The sequence below is a fragment of the Protopterus annectens genome, chromosome 2.part1, assembly GCF_019279795.1.
Source record: "Protopterus annectens isolate FY-2018-M chromosome 2.part1, PAN1.0, whole genome shotgun sequence".
In the NCBI taxonomy this organism is placed as follows: domain Eukaryota; kingdom Metazoa; phylum Chordata; order Ceratodontiformes; family Protopteridae; genus Protopterus; species Protopterus annectens.
The window spans coordinates 1,992,581,581-1,992,598,375 of record NC_056729.1 but is presented as its reverse complement, the minus strand read 5'-3'; the positions used below and the strand labels follow the sequence as shown (position 1 = coordinate 1,992,598,375).

At 42.5% G+C, this 16,795-nt stretch overlaps 1 protein-coding gene across 1 annotated transcript in view; it reads right to left on the bottom strand.

The window, feature by feature from the left end:
- COL21A1 (collagen type XXI alpha 1 chain) overlaps positions 1–16,795 on the bottom strand; it is a 4,597,064-nt gene that overhangs the window by 3,244,596 nt on the left and 1,335,673 nt on the right. The gene's annotated exons all lie outside the window — the stretch shown is intronic.

Here is a 16,795-nt window from a genome sequence, read left to right as displayed (position 1 = left end):
CATTGAGCTCCTTTTACTGTGCCTCCCTTTCCAACTAAGACTCTAATTCATTGTACGGCTGCCATACCTGTACACTCAAGATTAGCCGTTACTTTTCTGGAGTGTTGCTTAGTACTCCTCTGCTTTACTGTAGCTTTTTTAAAACATAGGGAGAGGGTTGACAAGCATTTGGTGATATTCCCTATGACGATCATTTGACTTGTCCATCATAGGTTAACCTACTTGTTTGTTTGATTGGCTCTATCAGTTTCACTTGACTGAAGATCAGCCATTGCTGTTTCGGGTGCTAAGTAGGTCCTTTTACCTGCCAAGTAGAACACTTAAAGTATCATTGGGTATATCAGTTTAAATTTAAGTTTCCTTTGTCTGCACAGCTTAAATCTTTGGTAGAAATTAAGTGCACAGTTGTCTGGTAGTCCCAGAGCAGTCTTGATCAACGTAAAATTCTATTCTGATAAGTTTTTAGCCCTTGCTCCAAAGATGTGAAAGCACTGCATCTTTCTGATCAAAAAAGATCTGAAATGTTACTAATATTGGTCTGGGCATCTTTTAAGCATCCAAAGCTGGCAAAAACATCCTATGTGCCCTTTCAATATTTAAGTCTCCCAATGCGATTTCAGACCATGCACTGCTGCACCGTATCATGATTTTTTTTTTTTTTTGCAGCTTGTACCCTCTTATTTTTTGGGAACTGCTGTAAATCGCAGATCTTCTCTGCGGGAGCAGTACTTTAATTCTGTTAACTTTTGTCATAGTTCTTATTGGGCCATTTCCTGTCTCAGCATTTTTCTCCTCATCTCAGCATTTTCCTTTTTAAGAAGTTCAAATTCTTCCGCATGTTCTGGCATTGCATGCTCATTTCCTCTACATTTGTGTCATTCCTTTTTATGAAATCTTCAAGCCTGCCACTAATTTAAACACCTGCTTGCACTTGTATATTTTTTTTGCTACAGAATCCTGATCAGGCGATTTGTCTGGGGCACTTGCTTGTTGATATACCTTGTGTTGCTGTACTACTTCTTCCATTCTCTTTCCTGTTTGATGCATTTTTTCATGCCTTCTGCTATTGTCTTGGTACTAATGGACAGAAAATTGGTTTAGCAGACATTGTAGAGGCAAGTTTAACTGGATTTAGTAAATTTTAATCAGTTTTGCCCTTAGAGCTTCAAACTAACATGTTGTTTATGGTGCACCATAATAGATGTCACATTAATGATAATTTTGTACTATAAATTAGTGTGAAATAATCTCTGTTGTTGATAGAACATGACATGCACACTACATTTTCACACATTTTTGAGCAACATACTTTTATTACACTGAAATGTGTTAGAGTAAGGGATCCTTCAGCACACTGAGAATGCCACAGTGATTTCAGTTTTAAGAGATTCGGGATATTCAATATTGGATCATTGCTGCAATACTGCCTAAGCTATTAGGATCCTACCTTCAACTTACTGACCAGCTTTTCATAGCTAAAGAGCTACTTCTAAGCACTCAAACTGTCCAGAGCTTCAGGGGAGCTTTGTATAAAAGGACAGTTATGGAGTCAACATTTCCAGAACTTTTTTTGCCGCAATAATGCACTCCTTTGGTGGGTCCCCATGGAAATATCATTTGGCAAGTGATCATGCAAGACTAGGAGATAATTCCCCTATTAGGGAAAACCTTACACTATTTTTATTTTTATTTTTCTGACTGCAATGTTATGTTTACTAACAAACTAAAAGTTTCTGGAGTGGCTTTGTATTTCTAAGGAAATTTTGATATGTAAATCATTCTGTAAACATTTTGTGAAAAAGAAGAACACAAAAGGCCAAGCACCAGAAATCTCTGCAGCTATAAAAAACGAAAAACAGGATACACACAAAGCTGCTGAAAAAGACTCCAGAATCCACGATAGTCTTGAAAAATACCAAGGAATAATGCTGTGTTTTATTGAAAAAACCAAGTGTATTTATTCCTAAACCTACACCTTTAGTCAATGCCTTTGAAAAAAACAAGTGTATTTATTCCTAAACCTACACCTTTAGTCAATGCCTTTGAACAAATGTGTTTAGCTGACTTCTATAAAGTTTATAATGATAGAAGTTTTAGAGGTGGTATAAACATAATTTAACTAAAGTAGAATTTCAAGCATTGCATGCTCTTGAGAATTATGTTAATTTTGTAGTTAGACCAGCAGATAAAGGTGGGGGGATTGTTTTACTCAATAGACAAGAATATGAATGTTTAATGTATGAAATGCTGAATAATGTTGATTATTATGAAAAAATAACTTGACATCATATGCAATTAATGGTTGTATCAGTTAATGAGCAGTTAAAATGCTTAAAGCAAGCAGAGTTATTGACAGATGATCTCTTTAAGTTTCTTAGGGTACTCCATTATACTGTTCCTATTATACAAGGATTACCCAAGTTGCATAAGAATTCAATTAGACCCCCTATGCGTCCTATTGTTGCGGGGAGGGGATGGTGCACAGAGTGTATTTCAATATTCTTAGATAGAAAATTGAAGCCTTTAATTGATAATTCGACTTATGTTCTTAAAGATACAGAACATTTTCTTTGTGATTTGTATGAAGGTATTAACAGTGGTAAGCTGAATATGGAATATTTGTTTGTTACTCTTGATGTTGTTTCATTATTCACAGTCATTCCCAATGATAAAGGGCTTGATTTTTTGAAGCAACAGCTGATAAAAAGTTGTTTATACAGTGCCAATGAAATTGAGTTGTATATTGAGTTGATGTCCATAGTTCTTATGAATAATGTATTTTTATTTTCTGACCAGATTTATTGGCAGAAGAATGGTGTGGCGATGGGGAGTGCATGTTCAAATAGCTATGCAAATGTCGTTATGATGAAATGGGAGGCAGATTTTTTGGATGAAGGCCCTTTCAAAGATTTAATTATTTTCTATAGAAGGTTTCTAAATGACCTCTTCATTTTATGGAGAGGTTCTGTTTCAGAATTAATGAGCTTTGTAGAGTATATCAACAGCACTACCCCATTCTCGAGGTTTACTTTGAATTATTCAGATGTTAGTATCAATTTTTTGGATGTGATAATAGAAAAGGATAGTTCCAATGTGATATCAACTAGATTATACAGAAAGGAATGTTATGTTAATAGTCTATTATCTAGGGATAGTATGCATCCAGAGTTTATTTTTAGAAATGTGGTCCAGAACCAATTTTATAGGGCTTCTAGATTAAGTGTAAAGAGTAGTGAATTTGAAGAACAGAAACATAGAACTATAAATGAGCTCACTGAGAGGGGTTATGATCATGGGCTGGTACAATATAATGCTACCCAAGTCTCTAAACTGAGAGAAACTAGGGCCAAACCGTATTTTTCAAAAAGATCGTTTGGTGGAAACACTAAAAGGACTAATAATATTAAGGTTTGCATTCCTTATTCTAAGGATGTAAGGAGGTATACATAGATTATTAATCAACATTGGGATATTTTATTAACAGATCCGCAATTAAGTGAAATCATAGGTCCTAGACCACAGTTTACTTTTAAGAATAAGAAGAATTTGAGGAGAAGGTTATGTAATGCTAAGGAAACTAAGAATGTCTTGACAACACCTGGCACTAGACTATGTGGTAAATGCTCACAATGTAGGTACATTAATAAAGAGCCTTTTTTCGTGCATCCAGACACAGGCAAAGTATATGATGTTAAGGTGCAGGCTGATTGTGAAACCATGCACGTGGTTTATTTAGCTAATTGCACTGTCTGCAAATATTTTTATATAGGCAAGACAGATCGCACCCTTAAAGATAGAATAAGAGAGCACAACTATCATATAGGTAAAGGGAGTAATATCAATGCTTTAGCTAAACATTTACAAAATACGGGGATACAACATAAATTTTTGTTTATGGTTGTCTGTAGGACATATGAGAATGCAAGAGTGGGTGATATTAGAGCTAGAACAGATGAGGCAGAGGCTAGATGGATAGTGATGTTAAGAGCTAATTATGGTCATGGTTTGAATGATCATGTACCCATGAAACCTGTTCTCAGTAAAATGGCTTTATATAGATAGTTTTTGTTCTTTGTTTTTATATTAAAGTATAATTGTAGATGGCAATTTGCTATATATTTTTTATACATACACTTGTATATATTTTTTATGTAGTGTATTTGTTTCAATAACAATATATATGCATGTTTTTAAGGTTGATTTTAATGGTCCCTTTAAATATTAAGCAGAATGTATCATGTGATTATTTCACCTGGTTATTTAAGGTGTAGTTTTTTGCATTTAGTTATACACCTGAAGAAGCATTCTGTGAAAGTGCTAGTGTGTTGCAATAAAGCAGTTCTGCACAGCATTATTCCTTGGTATTTTTCAAGACCATCGTGGACTCTGGAGCCTTTTCTCAGCAGCTTTGTGTGTATCCTATTTTGTGAAAAAGGTTATTTTTTTTAATACATTTTCCTACAGACACTGTAGGTTTGTGCATCAGGGCAGGATACTTTGCTTGGGTGGGACTGTAAGGGGTTTATTTACCTCAAAACCACTTGTTCTCTACTTAACATTTACTGGCTCATTCAGACTTCACTATCCACACTCAGCTTAACCTACGGTGCAGCCGCCAGAATCTGGCTTTGTACCTTCTGTCTGCAAGAAGAACAGAGTTGAAGAGAGTTATCAGGAGTCCTTAGGTGTCAGGCAAGGTCCTATTGTGACTCAGCTGCTATTGTGTGACTCCGGTCTGCTGCTCTTGGTTCCTCAAATCGTTCATCTCTTTCCCCCATGTCTTCTGGTGTAGCACCTACTGTCATCATGGACTGGAGGACAGTCACATGTTCTGCAGCTATAAGGATTCCCAGCAAGGAAAACCAGTTTTCAGTCTTGGGAAGGAGCAGGTGAAGGTTCTTCACTTACCTGGGATACAGTTACTGAATCTGGGATGATTATACCTAATGATGGTTGATCTTTTTTCAGGGGGCTTCCTAGGAAAAGTGAACACAGTGAGAAAATCTTACCTTCTCCTGTTTCTATATCTGTGGACATGGAAGATTTGTTAAAGAACTCATTTCTGTCTTTTCTTGCCAACTACTTATTCAGACAAGAAAAGAAAAATAATTCCCTATATTCTCAATTAGGACTTTCAGTCAAAAGCGCAGGCAATACTGAAGGATGGTTGCTCTTCTGGAATTTTTTCTCCATCTGAACATTCTGATTCTGAGGAAAGTAGTATTTCATATTTCCCTCTGATCTCTTGTTTTCTTCTCCTACTCCCAAATAAATTAATTCAACTCTTTATTGAATATTGTCCACAATACTTCCTCTGGTTGATAGCAATATATCTGATCTGTATGAAAAACTAGAGACTAAAACATTTTCATCTCTTGTATCTTTTTATCCATATCTATAATCAAGAACTTTCAGTTAGTTTTCTCAGCCTTTGTATTAACTTTTTAATCCATATAGCTAAATACGTAATTTGTGGGTACCTAGATTACTGCTATAGCCCTAGTTTTATCTCATTAATTTTATATCCTGAAGACTTAGAACTATCTCAAAATATTCCACCTCAATGAAATGTCCTTCTCTGGATTACAGAAGAACAAAATAATATCATCTGCAAATAAAGCTAACTTTTCCTGATTACGATACCAGCTATATCACCTAATTTGTGAGGCCAAAGATAACTCACACAAGATTCATTCTCATGGAGAAGAAATGTATAATGAAAAGTTTATGCACTTTTGTCCATAGGGTTTTTGAACTTCTTCAAAAACTGAAAAACTCTTAACACACTGCTTAAATAGCTTACATAGTCAATAAAGCATGTGCCACAATAAGAAGTTATGTACCTACCATAACGTTCCATGTTAGTTGTCTTCTTCTCGCCTTCTTTCTTGCTGGATGGGTTCGGAGCCGATCCTCGGCTCCGACTCGGCATACTACTAAAGCTCGAGAGCTATTTACTGGCTCGAGGCCTCCCCATATCCCACAATGCTAGGCATCAGATACCCAGATCTCATTTGGCAGAGCTAACACCAAGGAAAAAAATTTTTAAGGACACCTGTCCAAACTACAAGTTTTACCTACAGTACTAAAAAAAGAGGACGACGTAACCTAGATAAAACTCAGCCAGAGGAAGAAGGCCTCAAAAGGGATTCTTCTCGGTCTGTCCAGGCTAGGGGGATGGAGGGTGGGACGCAAGAAAGAAGGCGAGAAGAAGACAACTAACATGGAACGTTATGGTAGGTACATAATTTCTTAATGTTAAGTTGTCTATCTCGCCTTCATTCTTGCTGGATGGGACAGCGTGCCTAGCACCTTAGCCCTGGGTGGCTCATCGGAACAGACTCTTGAGCACAGTGGAACCAAAATCAGCTCAACTCCTGGAGGCCTTATCCAACTTATAATGTGAAATGAAAGTATGAGGAGTAGCCCATGTGGCTGCAGCACAAATAGATTCCATTGGTAGTCTTGCTTGAAAAGCTACCGACGTAGCTAACGCTCTGGTGGAATGAGATTTTGGTTTTGTAGGGAGTTCTTTACGTCTCAATTGATAAATCAAAGTGATAATAGAGGCCAACCACCTCGATAAAGTTACTTTAGAAACTGGCAGGCCCTGCTTGCCCTCAGCATAGGATAGGAAGAGTTGGTCCGATTTTCTTGTTTGTTTAGTCCTATCCAAATAAAAACGTAATTGCCTGTAAACGTCCAATTGGTGTAACTTTTGTTCAGCTCTGTTCAAATAGTTAGGAAAAAAGACAGGTAGATCAATAGCCTGATTCAGGTTTGTCTCAGAAGGAATTTTGGGCAGAAAAGAGGGATTAGTCCTGAGTGAAATTCTATCCTTGTGAAACACAAGATAAGGAGGACGAATACAGAAGGCTTGAAGTTCTGACACTCTCCTAGCTGAGGTGATGGCTACTAAGAAGAGAGTCTTCCAGGAGAGTAATTTTAAGGAACAGGAGGCCGCAGGTTCAAAGGGAGGGAGAATCAAGGAAGTTAATATCAGGTTTAAATCCCACGGAGGCGGGGGATCTCTAACCGGGGGCCTAAGTAAAATAGTCCCTTTAAAAAAGGCCTTACAAAGTTTGTGGGACATGATGCTGGTTTCTGACAGGCCAGCATGGAAATTAGCGATAACAGCCAATTGGACACTAATGGTGGCAGACGAGGATCCTGCTCGAAAAAGTTCTGCTAAAAAATCTAGAACGTGATGGACTGGGGCTGTAAAGGGGTCTATATTTCTAGCCTCCACCCACAAAGAGAAACGTTTCCACTTACTAGCATAAGTCTTCCTGGTAACAGATTTGTGTGAAGAAAGGATGATTTCACGCACTGGCTGAGAAATATGTGGAAGCCTGGCTAAGGTTGGAAGTGGAGTAACCAAGCTGTGAGGTTGAGAGACTGAAGGGATTGGTGCAGCCCGCCCAACTGATGGACCAAGAGGTCTGGCACTGGGTCCAGATTCCAAGGCTGCTCCAGCAGGTGACGATGCAGGAATGGGAACCAAATTTGTCAAGGCCAGTAAGGGGCAATGAGGATCACCCTGGATCCCAATGCGGTTGCTTTCTGAATTAGTTTGGGAATTAAGGGAAAGGGTGGGAATGCATACAGAAGACCCCGGGGCCAATCGTGAACTTGAGCGTCTCTGGGGGAGTGGCCGGGGAGGGGGAAGAGAGTGAAGAAATCGTCGCACTTGCTGTTGAGAGGGGTTGCGAAAAGGTCGCAGCAAGGTTGACCCCATCTGCGGAAAATTTTGTCCGCTACTAACTGATTGAGAGACCACTTGTGAGGCATGAGAATAGCTCTGCTTAGCCTGTCCGCTATGACATTGGACTTCCCAGGGATGTGCGTTGCTATCAGAAACCGATGAGAGGAGATTGCCCACTGCCAGAGTCTGAGTGCTTCTCGACATAAGGGATAGGACCTGGTTCCACCCTGCTTGTTGATGCACCACACTACAGACATATTGTCTGTGTGAATTGCAATAGTCCCGGTGGGTAGAGAGTCCTAAGAGCTTGCAACGCTAAAAGTACCGCTCTCATCTCCAAGACGTTTATGTGCAGGTGGTACTCTAGAGGTTGCCAAGTGCCCTGGACAGTCCTGCCCTGAAAATGCCCCCCCCCACCTGATAAGGGAGGCATCCGTTGTCACCATGGCAACAGGAGGAGGAAGAACAAACGGTCTGCCCTGAAGTACTTGAGAGGAGACCATTCACCAAGAAAGGTGGTCTTTGCATGATTGGGTGATTATTATGTTGTGAGACATCGGAAGCTGTTGAAACGACCATTGAGTAAAAAGCATCCATTGAAGAATCCGCATGTGAAAACGAGCTAGGGGAAGTAATGTGATTGCTGCTGCCATGAGACCCAAAGTTTTCAGTACAAATCTGGCCTGAATTCTCTTCCACTGTAGTAAGGTCTGGACATGTCGGTGAATGTCTGATACTCTTTCTAAGGGAAGTTTTGCTGACAGCTCTTTTGTATTTAATCTTGCGCCTATAAAGGTTATAGATTGACAAGGCGGCAATGCAGACTTTTCAAAGTTTATAGAGAAACCTAGCTCGGAGCAAGTTTGGATGGTATAATCCCTGGCTCGTAGCAGCTGATGCCTGGTGGAAGCAGTCAGGAGCCAGTCGTCTAGATATGGAAACACCTGGAATCCTCGCCGTCTCAGGTGAGCCGTAACCACTGTCATGCATTTGGTGAACACCCTGGGGGTTGTGGTGAGACCAAAGGGCAGGGCTCTGAACTGATAGTGACTGGCTCCCAGCCGGACGCGGAGAAACCTTCTGGAGCATCTGTCCATTCTGATATGGTAGTACGCATCCTGAAGGTCTATGGAGCACATCCAATTGCCCTGACCCAAAAAGGGTAGAATGGACTGAAGCGTGACCATCCGGAACTTCGTTCTTTGAACAGATTTGTTTAACCTGCTGAGATCCAAAATGGGTCTCCAGTCCCCTGTCTTTTTTGTACTAAAAAGAACTTGGAGTAAATCCCGGATCCCTGCTGGTCTGCTGGGACTGGCTGGATGGCCCTTTTTCCTAGCAGTTTTGAAATTTCTAGTACTGCTTGTTCCCTTAGACCGGGTGGAACATCTGGAAGGGACCTGTTTGCTTGTACAGGGGTGTGGACAAAGGGGATTTTGTAACCCTCGGATATGATAGACCGTACCTATTTGTCTTGTGTGAGGAGTTGCCAGGCTTCTGGGTACAGTGACAATCTTCCCCCGATTGCCTCCGAAGGTGGACAGTCGGGCAGCCTCTCAGGGGTGCTGAAAGGGTTTGTCAGAGAAAGATTCTCTGCTACCCTGATTTTGCGGACCCCCTCTGCTCCTCGGGCGGCATCTATTATTGTTCCCTCCTCTGCCCCTGGAGGGGAACTCACCATGTGTGTCAGGCACGACTCCCTGGGGTTTCCGAAACCACATTCTTCCACTCTTCTGACCTTTAGGGTATGGTCTAGAGGGAGTAGAAAAACGGACTCCCACGGCAGAGAGAGTCTTGCCTTCCTGCTCACACCTGGTAAGGGTATCCTTCACCTGTGGTCCAAACAGAGCCGAACCATCAAAGGGGGTATTGGTGAAGGACACCTTAAAGGGGTCAGTAAAGTTACATAAACGCATCCAGGCATGTCTTCTCAAAACTATGCCTGTACCTGCGGCCCTACTCGCCCCATCAGCTGCATAAGAAATGAGCCGCATGGAGGAGTTGACTATAGAGTTAAGGGTCGTCAGCTTGGAGTTAATCTTATCCTGAGACTCCGCAGCTGATGGATCCTTACCCAGTTCCTTGAGAAGATCCCTTTGAAGGCGGGAGAAAAGGCACAGATAATTCAGCGACCGCATGGAAAAAGTCACTGAAGAAAACATCCGCTTCCCGTACCTGTCCATTGTCCTAGAGTCTTTATTAGGTGGATGGACAGGCACTGAATGGTCAGCCAACTCCTTCTTAGTGGCTTCTGCCACCACCATGGCATCAACAGGGACACCTTTTGTCAGAAATTGTTTGTCGGATGGGGCTGTAATAAACTTAGTGGGCCTGCGGGGAGATGGTTCCACTGTGTCCGGGGCTGTCCACTCCTTTCGAGCCACCACTTCCATGAGCCGAAAGGTCGAAAGGTGGAGACACCCAGGAGGTGGAAGGGTGAGAATCAAGCGCGTCCAGGTACTCCTTGGAAGGGTTAAGGGCAGTCCAGTTTCCCCACTGCTTAAGGATCTCTAGGATGTCTGAAATGGAGACATCCTCAGAGGGGGACCTTGTGGACTCTTCCGAATCCTCCAAGTCAGTATCAGACGTGACTGACTCGGGGGAGTCAACATGTTTTCTCTTGCATTTTCTCTTCTGAGGGGGCTCCTCTGAATGATCAGGGGAGGCCTCGGAAGAGGAAGATACGCCCAATGTGGTGACCTGGAGCGTCTGTTCTCCACGCTTGAGGTCAGGAGGGTAGACAGAGACCGATGCAGGCACCATGGGGGGAGGAGCCGAAGGGGCCAATCGTGGAGCCAACACCAGAGTCAGCACACTCCTCATGACCTCGAAGGTGCCCCTATCAGGCAGAGAAGAGGGTCCCCGCTCCGAAGAGACATGAACCCCTCCTGGCACCGAGAGGGACGGCTCCGAGGCCGATGTCGGGGCTGAGCTCACCTGCACTGAGGCCCCGAGAGGGAGAACGGGGTTGGACAAGGGTCCGATGCCACTCGCCCCCTCGGAGCAGACGAGGGAGTCTCGGCGCCCGGATCCCTCCAAGGACGGAACCAATGAAGAGATCGGAGCCGACGAGGGAGCCGAAAGGTGTGGTATCGGCTCCGATGTTCCTACGATTTGAGCCCCGATGAGCTCCGGCTCCGAACACAGTGGTTGAGTCAGAGGAGGAACTGCTGAAGACACAGGGATAGTCACAGTCTGTTGAGAAGGGCTGGTCAACATTTTGGCCAGGGCCTGCGATTTTAGGAGCCTACTGACCACCCTCTCCAAGTCATGATCGGATAGCCTGGAGGACCGAGAGGAGTCGGACCTATGGCTTTGCTCCGATTGAAGCAATGGAGACCTCGGAGCCGAACAAACAGATTCTATAGAGGGGGACCTTGAACGTTTTCGGCTCAGAGAAGGTTCCGACACTAAGGTCGGAGCCGATTGAGGTCTCGAGATGTCGGTTCCAGCCGGAATCAACGAGGAAGCAGGAGCTCCGCTCGGCGATGGCTGCGAACAGGGAGCCGGTGGTTTGGCAGGCTTTAAGGATTTTCCCGACGGAGGCTTAGCCGGGGATCCTTCTGGCTTAAGTAAGCCTCTCAAAATGAGCTTGTTCCTACGCTCCTGCAGGACTCTCGGGCTGCAGGTGTAGGGGACCCAAGCAATAAACACAAGAAGTGTGACCGTCTGTCAGAGACATCTTCTGACAGCACAAGTCACACTTCTTGAAACCTGAAACTTTGGTATCTTTAGACATATTGGTAATGGGATAACAAAGGGAAAATAATAACTAGTGCTTAATCAAGGCGCACACACACACGCACGCACTAGATAAAACTAACACTAATAATAGATATAGAACTATAACCACACGCTACCTTACTACTAATAAAAATATACAAATATACAAGACTAACTAATTGTGGCTAAAACAGGGCCTAACACTACCCTAACAAGGGGGGGGGGGGGTGAAACTCTCTCACAACAAAAACGAGTTTCTGAGTGGGATAGCAAGGGGTACACAATCTATTTAAACAAACATGGAAGGATTATCTAAAAATAAGACAATATAAAGGTAATAATACAAGAAAAGATTTATACGACCTGGAGCCAGTAAAATCGCAACCTCGTAGCTGAAGCGGCAAATGAGATCGGGTATCTGACACCTAGCATTGTGGGATATGGGGAGGCCTCGAGCCAGTAAATAGCTCTCGAGCTTTAGTAGTATGCCGAGTCGGAGCCGAGGATTGGCTCTGAACCAATCCAGCAAGAATGAAGGCGAGATAGACAACTTAACATCTACATTTAGAAGAAAATGAAATAAAATATATATTTTCAAATAGCTTTTAACAACCATCGATAAAATCTTTAACGTGCAATAAAGTCAGGATGTTTAAAAACATTTAAAAAGCATGTTCTAATAAAACTCTAAGAATGTCTGAAATAAAAGTATCCCAACAGCATAAACAGTTATTCAGTATATTTATATTATCCTACTTCACCACCCTTATAGAACACATGTCCTGGAAACAAGTTTATAAAATCAACTTTATAATTTGGCTGCCCCCAATTATGCTGTTGATGGAAAGTCTGTCATTCAACCTTGGAAATGTTGTGTCCAACTGCAAGACTGGTTCTCTATATTCTATCATCATCTCACAGGTTCCACCCTTCATATTCATGTATGTTTTTTCCAATATAAAAATAATCTCTTAAACTTCTTATATATTTCTGAATATCTATGCAAAGCATTATTCGTTTCCTTTCTTTTTATGTCATAAGCATGTTGAGAGTTACAGTTATCAAGTTTCCGTTCAATTTGCCCACATAAAAGGCATCATAGGTGAGGCAATTGGCAAGATATACTACACATGCTGTTTCTCAATTACATCTGCCCAGTCAAGGTATTGTCCTGTTTTATGTGGCCAGTGAAAACACATACTCTGTCATTAATATAATGGTACCATTTACACCTACCACATTTTGAATCATGCAATTGATGTTGTGCTTGATGTTTCTGTATTATTTTCAGACTTGTTCTTAATATTCATAATTCTATTGGTTTAGTGTTTCTAAATCTTATTGTTTCTAATACCATGGTGGGTATGAGCCCCATTCCTATGTCAGGGTATAATTAAAGTTCATGAAATTAGTATTGTTTTAATCTTTGACATTAGACAAAAGTCTCTTTGCAGCACCCATGTGCCCAGAACAGACTCTTTCTGCAGTTCATATGGAGCTACATGTATTGGTACCATATCTCAATATGACTGTAGACTCTTTACTAGACCCACTGCTTCTATTATTCGGACTGCGAGTATCTTTCCTCCATATTGTTCTCACTTCTGCCTGCAAATCCTAATATTTTGTAACTCTGTATCTCACTCTATTCAAGACACCGTGATCACTAGTTGTAGCAATTTCATTGATCAATGCTTTTGTACTTTTTTCATGGACTATTATATCTGGTATTTTCCCATCTATTTTTTGAATTGTTGGTAATGGGTAATCCCACATGATGCATTCTTAATCATTCTCTATAATGCTTTGTGGTTCATGTTTCCAACACTTCTCAGCTACTTCTATATTGTAGTGTTTGCACAATCCCTAATGCAACAATCTTGCCACGTGATTGTGCCTTTCAGTGTTCAGGCCCTCTGCCATGAGTGGATCACACTCAGCACCAAGGTGTGCAACTGGTACTGTAATAGCAAATTGTTCCTTAAAAATAACATCAAAAGTTAAGGACAAATTCTTGTTAATAATTGTTCTGATCTTATTGCTGTCTGTAGGAAAAAGGTAATAAGGGATGTTGTTTTATCATTTAATGATTCAATAGAACCCCCCCCCACAATACCACCCCCTAAAACTGGGGAAAAACTTTTTTCATATCTACCATCTTTACTTCTTTCAAAATATTAGTTAACACTAATTCCCTAAGGACACACCCTCTCAAGAAAAAAGAAGTTATGTATTCCCCATTACGTTCCATGTTCATTCTTACACTTGGGTTCGGAGCCGAACTTCGGCTCCAACTTGGCAATTCTCTAGCTCAAAGTCTTCTGGTTGGCTCGTGGCAAGGAGGTATCCCACCATGCACCGCTGACATATCCCAGATCTTGTTTGTTGCAAGTAGTAAAGTATAAAGAGACAAAGAACAAACTATGGAGAAAGGTCTCAACATAGAGATAAAGCAATAGTCACAATTCCCCCAAGTCCTCAGAGGAGGGTGCAGGAGGGTGGGATGGTAAGAATGAAGGGCGAGATGGACTACAAACATGGAATGTCATGGTGAGTACATAACTTCTTTATGTTCTGTAGTCCTATCTCGCCTTCATTCTTACACTTGGGACAGTTAGCACCTTTATCTTGGGTGACCCACGGGAAAATACTTCTGTGTACTATGGAACCAAAGGAAGATCTGTTCCTGGAAGCCATGTCCAACCTGTAGTGAGTTATGAATATATGAGGTATAGCCCATGTTGCTGCTGCCCAAATGTTATCCATGGGAATTTTTGCTTGAAAAGCTATGGAGGTAGAAGCAGATCTGGTAGAGTGGGCTTTCACCTAAAAGGGGAGATCCTTGCCACTGGACATATAAATGAATGAAATGCAGCTTGAAATCCAGTGTGATAAAGTGGGTTTCAAGACTGGTAAACCCTTTCTTGCATCTGAAAAGGAAATAAACAATTGGTCTGATCTTCTGAAACTCTTGCTTTTATGGAGATACAATCGGAGTTGTCTACGAACGTCAAGCTGGAGAAATTTGTACTCTGCCTTGTCAGAGAAATTAGGGAAAAAGACAGATAGTTCAATAATTGATTAATATTAGCTTGAGAAGAGACCTTAGGAACAAATGAAGGGTTGGTCTGAAAAGAAACCCTGTCTCTGTGAAATACCAAATAAGGAGGCCTAATAGAAAGGGCTTGCAGTTCTGAGACCCTCCTTGCAGATGTAATGGCCACTAAAATATAGTTTTCCATGAAAGGAATTTGAGCTCACAGGTTACTGAAGGTTCAAAGGGATGCAAAGTAAGTTTTTGACATACAAAATTCAAATCCCAGGGTGTCACAGTGTCCATAACGGGGGGTCTCAATAATGTGGCCCCTTTAAGGAAAGCTCTACACAATATGTGCGCCATAAGGTTAGGATCATTAGCCAAATGGAAGGTAGAAATAGGTGCCAGCTGAACCTTAATGGTGGCAGCGGCTAAACCTTGATGGAACAGTTGTGTAAGAAACTTCAAAATCACAGAGATGGGGGCTGTAGAAGGATCGAGGTTTCTGTCACAAGCCCAGAAGGAAAACCTTTTCCACTTACTGGCGTAAATCTTCCTAGCTGAAGGTTTGTGAGAATATGAGAATATGTAGAACATCAGGAGAAAAGTCATGAAGCCTGACTACGGATGGAATCGGAGCAGCCAAGCTGTCAAATTGAGGGTGTGGAGAGAGGGATGGAACACCCCTGACATGTGCGGCAGTAAATCTGGCACTGGGTCCAGGGTCCAAGGTTCGTCCATTAGGTGAGGTCTGAGGAAGGGGAACCAAATCTGATGAGGCCAGTGCTTCCCAAGGATTTTGCTTTCTGAATTACCTTTGATATCAGAGGAAAAGGTGGGAAGGCATAGAGAAGTCCCGAAGGCCAATCATGAACGAGTGCATTTCTGGGTGACTCCCCCTTTGGGGAGATCAGGGTGAAGTAATTCCTGCATTTGACATTCAGAGGGGTGGAGAAGAGATTGCAGCAAGGCTAACCCCATCTGCGAAAAATCAGTTCCGCAATGTGCGGATTCAGAATCGCCCTGCTGAGCCTGTCGGCTATCAAGTTGGCTTTCTCCGGAATGTGCATTGCGACCAGAAAACATTGGGAAGACACTGCCCACTCCCACACTCGAAGGGCCTCTCTGCAAAGGGGATAAGATTTGGTCTCTTCTTGTTTGTTTATGTATGATACCACCGACATATTGTCCGAGTGGATAGCAATCATCCCTAGAGGGAGAAAGCTGTGAAGTGCTTGCAACACCAGAAGCACTGCTCTCATCTCCAAGATGTTGATATGCAAATAAGCTTTGTGTTCCTGCCACGTGCCTTGGACTGTTCTCCCTAGATAATGCCCCCCCACCCTATCTGGGAGGCATCCGTGGTCACGGTGGTGACAGGGGGAGATGGGACAAATGGTCTGCCTGTGGTCAGATGACTGGACTGGGTCCACCAGCAAATATCCTGTTTGCACGATTCTGTTATCAGGATGGGGTGAGAAAGAGGTAGTTGCTGCAGTGACCATTGGGCAAAACGTAACCACTGCAGAACCCGCATGTGCAGTCTGGCTAATGGGACTAATGTTATCGTAGAGGCCATCGTCCCTAACAATTTGAGCATCGTCTTTGCTTTTGCCTTACACTGTGGAAGTAGACTCCAAATTTCTTGCCTGAGATTCTGGACTCTCTCTATGGGGAGGTAAGCCTTCATTGTGACGGTATTTATTTTGGCGCCAATGAAATTCACATGCTGAGAGGGTGACAATGCAGATTTTTGCCAGTTTACTGTAATTTCTAGCTGCAAGCAAGTCATAATGGTGGTGTCCCTGGCCTGTAATAGTAGATGCCTGGTGGTGGCAGCCAGGAGTCAGTCATCCAGGTACGGAAACACTTGGAATCCAAGGCATCTCAAGTGAGCTGATACCACTGTCATGCATTTGGTGAACACCCTGGGGGCTGTGGTGAAACCAAAGGGCAGGGTGCAAAACTGGTAATGACTGGCCCCCAGCTGGAAGTGTAAGTGACTCTTTGATGCTCTGTCCATTTTGATGTGGTAGTACACATCTTGGAGATCTATGGAGCACATCCAAATGTCTTTCCCTAACAACTAGAGTATTGACTGTGATATCGCGCCAGGATTCTGGGTACAAGGATATACGTCCCCTACTGGCTCCAGAGACACACAGTCAGGCCTCCTTCCAGGAGCGCTGGTAGGGACGACCACGAAAGGAATCACGGTCTCCCTGATTCTGCGGGCCTCCCCTGCCTCTAGGGCGATGTCTACCATTATTTCCTACTCCTCTGCCTCTGGAGAACGAATCACCCTGTGCGTCCTGGAAAAACCTCTGTGA